This window comes from Rana temporaria, chromosome 4 (genome assembly GCF_905171775.1).
Source record: "Rana temporaria chromosome 4, aRanTem1.1, whole genome shotgun sequence".
Classification (NCBI taxonomy): domain Eukaryota; kingdom Metazoa; phylum Chordata; class Amphibia; order Anura; family Ranidae; genus Rana; species Rana temporaria.
The window spans coordinates 200,445,188-200,453,648 of NC_053492.1; positions in this window are offsets into that span (position 1 = coordinate 200,445,188).

Here is an 8,461-nt window from a genome sequence, read left to right on the forward strand (position 1 = left end):
ACTATGACATCACACCACTATGACATCACTATACCACTATGACATCACACCACTATGACATCACACCACTATGACATCATACCACTATGACATCAATATACCACTATGACATCACTATACCACTATGACATCACTATACCACTATGACATCACTATATCACTATGACATCACTATATCACTATGACATCACTATATCAGTATGACATCACACCACTATGACACCACTATGATATCACTATACCACTATGACATCACACCACTATGACATCATACCACTATGAACATCACTATACCACTATGACATCACTATATCACTATGCCATCACTATACCACTATGAACATCACTATACCACTATGACATCACAATATCACTATGACATCACTATACCACTATGACATCACTATATCAGTATGACATCACACCACTATGACATCACTACACCACTATGACATCACTATACCACTATGACATTACTATACCACTATGACATCACACCACTATGACATCACTATACCACTATGACATCACACCACTATGACATCACACCACTATGACATCACTATATCACTATGACATCACTATACCACTATACCACTATGACATCACTATATCAGTATGACATCACATCACTATGACATCACTATATCAGTATGACATCACACCACTGACATCACTACACCACTATGACATCACACCACTATGACATCATACCACTATGACATCACTATACCACTATGACATCACACCACTATGACATCATACCACTATGACATCACTATACCACTATGACATCACACCACTATGACATCATACCACTATGACATCACTACACCACTATGACATCACTATACCACTATGACATCACTATACCACTATGACATCACACCACTATGACATCATACAACTATGACCTCACTATACCACTATGACATCACACCACTATGACATCACACCACTATGACATCATACCACTATGAACATCACTGTACCACTATGACATCACTATACCACTATGACATCACTATACCACTATGACATCACACCACTATGACATCACTATACCACTATGACATCACACCACTATGACATCATACCACTATGAACATCACTATACCACTATGACATCACTATATCACTATGACATCACTATACCACTATGACATCACTATATCAGTATGATATCACACCACTATGACATCATACCACTATGAACATCACTATACCACTATGACATCACTATATCACTATGACATCACTATACCACTATGACATCACTATATCAGTATGACATCACACCACGATGACATCACTATACCACTATGACATCACTATACCACTATGACATCACTATACCACTATGACATCACACCACTATGACATCACTATACCACTATGACATCACACCACTATGACATCACACCACTATGACATCACACCACTATGACATCACTATACCACTATGACATCACTATACCACTATGACATCACTATACCACTATGACATCACACCACTATGACATCACTATACCACTATGCCATCACACCACTATGACATCATACCACTATGACATCACTACACCACTATGACATCACTATACCACTATGACATCACTATACCACTATAACATCACACCACTATGACATCACACCACTATGACATCATACAACTATGACCTCACTATACCACTATGACATCACACCACTATGACATCACACCACTATGACATCATACCACTATGAACATCACTGTACCACTATGACATCACTATACAACTATGACATCACTATACCACTATGACATCACACCACTATGACATCACACCACTATGACATCACACTATCAGTATGACATCACACCACTATGACATCACTACACCACTATGACATCACTATACCACTATGACATCACTAAACCACTATAACATCACACCACTATGACATCACACCACTATGACATCCTACAACTATGACATCACTATACCACTATGACATCACTATATCAGTATGACATCACACCACTATGACATCACTACACCACTATGACATCACTATACCACTATGACATCACTATACCACTATGACATCACACCACTATGACATCACACCACTATGACATCACTATACCACTATGAACATCACTATACCACTATGACATCACACCACTATGACATCATACAACTATGACATCACTATACAACTATGACATCACACCACTATGACATCACACCACTATGACATCATACCACTATGAACATCACTATACCACTATGACATCACTATACCACTATGACATCACTATACCACTATGACATCACACCACTATGACATCATAAAACTATGACATCACTATACCACTATGACATCACACCACTATGACATCACACCACTATGACATCACACCACTATGACATCATACCACTATGAACATCACTATACCACTATGACATCACTATACCACTATGACATCACTATGTCATCACTATACCACTATGACTTCACACCACTATGACATCACTATACCACTATGAAATCACACCACTATGACATCACTATACCACTATGACATCACACCACTATGACATCACACCACTATGACATCATACCACTATGAACATCACTATACCACTATGACATCACTATATCACTATGACATCACTATACCACTATGACATCACACCACTATGACATCACAACACTATGACATCATACAACTATGACATCACTATACCACTATGACATCACACCACTATGAACATCACTATATCACTATGACATCACTATATCACTATGACATCACTATACCACTATGACATCGCTATATCAGTATGACATCACACCACTATGACATCACTACACCACTATGACATCACTATACCACTATGACATCACTATACCACTATAACATCACACCACTATGACATCACACCACTATGACATCATACAACTGTGACATCACTATACCACTATGACATCACACCACTATGACATCACACCACTATGACATCATACCACTATGAACATCACTATACCACTATGACATCACTATATCACTATGACATCACTATACCACAATGACATCACTATATCAGTATGACATCACACCACTATGACATCACTACCCCACTATGACATCACTATACCACTATGACATCACTATACCACTATAACATCACACCACTATGACATCACACCACTATGACATCACACCACTATGACATCATACCACTATGAATATCACTGTACCACTATGACATCACTACACCACTATGACATCACTATACCACTATGACATCACTATACCACTATGACATCACACCACTATGACATCACACCACTATGACATCACACCACTATGACATCATACCACTATGACCTCACTATACCACTATGACATCACACCACTATGACATCACACCACTATGAACATCACTATACCACTATGACATCACTATACCACTATGACATCACTATACCACTATAACATCACACCACTATGACATCACATCACTATACCACTATGACATCACTATATCACTATGACATCACTATATCACTATGACATCACTATACCACTATGACATCACTATATCAGTATGATATCACACCACTATGACATCACTACACCACTATGACATCACTATACCACTATGACATCACTATACCACTATAACATCACACCACTATGACATCACCCACTATGACATCCTACAACTATGACATCACTATACCACTATGACATCACAATATCACTATGACATCACTATACCACTATGACATCACTATATCAGTATGACATCACACCACTATGACATCACTACACCACTATGACATCACTATACCACTATGACATCACTGTACCACTATGACATCACACCACTATGACATCACACCACTATGACATCATACAACTATGACATCACTATACCACTATGACATCACACCACTATGACATCACACCAATATGACATCATACCACTATGAACATCACTATACCACTATGACATCACTATATCACTATAACATCACTATACCACTATGACATCACACCACTATGACATCACACCACTATGACATCACTATACCACTATGACATCACACCACTATGACATCACACCACTATGACATCACACCACTATGACATCATACCACTATGAACATCACTATACCACTATGACATCACACCACTATGATATTATACAACTATGACATCACTATACAACTATGACATCACACCACTTTGACATCACACCACTATGACATCACACCACTATGACATCATACCACTATGAACATCACTATACCACTATGACATCACTATACCACTATGACATCACTATACCACTATGACATCACTATACCACTATGACATCATAAAACTATGACATCACTATACCACTATGACATCACACCACTATGACATCACACCACTATGACATCACTATACCACTACGACATCACTATACCACTATGACATCACTATACCACTATGACATCACTATACCACTATGACATCACACCACTATGACATCATACAACTATGACATCACTATATCACTATGAAATCACACCACTATGACATCACACCACTATGACATCATACCACTATGAACATCACTATACCACTATGACATCACTATATCAATATGACATCACTATACCACTATGACATCACTATACCACTATAACATCACACCACTATGACATCATACCACTATGACATCACACCACTATGACATCACTATACCACAATGACATCACTATATCAGTATGACATCACACCACTATGACATCACTACCCCACTATGACATCACTATACCACTATGACATCACTATACCACTATAACATCACACCACTATGACATCACACCACTATGACATCACACCACTATGACATCATACCACTATGAATATCACTGTACCACTATGACATCACTACACCACTATGACATCACTATACCACTATGACATCACTATACCACTATGACATCACACCACTATGACATCACACCACTATGACATCACACCACTATGACATCATACCACTATGACCTCACTATACCACTATGACATCACACCACTATGACATCACACCACTATGAACATCACTATACCACTATGACATCACTATACCACTATGACATCACTATACCACTATAACATCACACCACTATGACATCACATCACTATACCACTATGACATCACTATATCACTATGACATCACTATATCACTATGACATCACTATACCACTATGACATCACTATATCAGTATGATATCACACCACTATGACATCACTACACCACTATGACATCACTATACCACTATGACATCACTATACCACTATAACATCACACCACTATGACATCACCCACTATGACATCCTACAACTATGACATCACTATACCACTATGACATCACAATATCACTATGACATCACTATACCACTATGACATCACTATATCAGTATGAAATCACACCACTATGACATCACTACACCACTATGACATCACTATACCACTATGACATCACTGTACCACTATGACATCACACCACTATGACATCACACCACTATGACATCATACAACTATGACATCACTATACCACTATGACATCACACCACTATGACATCACACCAATATGACATCATACCACTATGAACATCACTATACCACTATGACATCACTATATCACTATGACATCACTATACCACTATGACATCACACCACTATGACATCACACCACTATGACATCACTATACCACTATGACATCACACCACTATGACATCACACCACTATGACATCACACCACTATGACATCATACCACTATGAACATCACTATACCACTATGACATCACACCACTATGATATTATACAACTATGACATCACTATACAACTATGACATCACACCACTTTGACATCACACCACTATGACATCACACCACTATGACATCATACCACTATGAACATCACTATACCACTATGACATCACTATACCACTATGACATCACTATACCACTATGACATCACTATACCACTATGACATCATAAAACTATGACATCACTATACCACTATGACATCACACCACTATGACATCACACCACTATGACATCACTATACCACTACGACATCACTATACCACTATGACATCACTATACCACTATGACATCACTATACCACTATGACATCACACCACTATGACATCATACAACTATGACATCACTATATCACTATGAAATCACACCACTATGACATCACACCACTATGACATCATACCACTATGAACATCACTATACCACTATGACATCACTATATCAATATGACATCACTATACCACTATGACATCACTATACCACTATAACATCACACCACTATGACATCATACCACTATGACATCACACCACTATGACATCACTATACCACAATGACATCACTATATCAGTATGACATCACACCACTATGACATCACTACCCCACTATGACATCACTATACCACTATGACATCACTATACCACTATAACATCACACCACTATGACATCACACCACTATGACATCACACCACTATGACATCATACCACTATGAATATCACTGTACCACTATGACATCACTACACCACTATGACATCACTATACCACTATGACATCACTATACCACTATGACATCACACCACTATGACATCACACCACTATGACATCACACCACTATGACATCATACCACTATGACCTCACTATACCACTATGACATCACACCACTATGACATCACACCACTATGAACATCACTATACCACTATGACATCACTATACCACTATGACATCACTATACCACTATAACATCACACCACTATGACATCACATCACTATACCACTATGACATCACTATATCACTATGACATCACTATATCACTATGACATCACTATACCACTATGACATCACTATATCAGTATGATATCACACCACTATGACATCACTACACCACTATGACATCACTATACCACTATGACATCACTATACCACTATAACATCACACCACTATGACATCACCCACTATGACATCCTACAACTATGACATCACTATACCACTATGACATCACAATATCACTATGACATCACTATACCACTATGACATCACTATATCAGTATGAAATCACACCACTATGACATCACTACACCACTATGACATCACTATACCACTATGACATCACTGTACCACTATGACATCACACCACTATGACATCACACCACTATGACATCATACAACTATGACATCACTATACCACTATGACATCACACCACTATGACATCACACCAATATGACATCATACCACTATGAACATCACTATACCACTATGACATCACTATATCACTATGACATCACTATACCACTATGACATCACACCACTATGACATCACACCACTATGACATCACTATACCACTATGACATCACACCACTATGACATCACACCACTATGACATCACACCACTATGACATCATACCACTATGAACATCACTATACCACTATGACATCACACCACTATGATATTATACAACTATGACATCACTATACAACTATGACATCACACCACTTTGACATCACACCACTATGACATCACACCACTATGACATCATACCACTATGAACATCACTATACCACTATGACATCACTATACCACTATGACATCACTATACCACTATGACATCACTATACCACTATGACATCATAAAACTATGACATCACTATACCACTATGACATCACACCACTATGACATCACTATACCACTACGACATCACTATACCACTACGACATCACTATACCACTATGACATCACTATACCACTATGACATCACTATACCACTATGACATCACACCACTATGACATCATACAACTATGACATCACTATATCACTATGAAATCACACCACTATGACATCACACCACTATGACATCACACCACTATGACATCATACCACTATGAACATCACTATACCACTATGACATCACTATATCACTATGACATCACTATACCACTATGACATCACTATACCACTATAACATCACACCACTATGACATCACACCACTATGACATCATACCACTATGACATCACACCACTTTGACATCACGCTAATATGACATCACACCACTATGACATCATACAACTATGACATCACTATAACACTATGACATCACACCACTATGACATCATACCACTATGACATCATACCACTATGAACATCACTATACCACTATGACATCACTATATCACTATGACATCACTATACCACTATGACATCACTATATCAGTATGACATCACACCACTATGACATCACTACACCACTATGACATCACTATACCACTATGACATCACTATACCACTATAACATCACACCACTATGACATCACACCACTATGACATCATACAACTATAACATCACTATACCACTATGACATG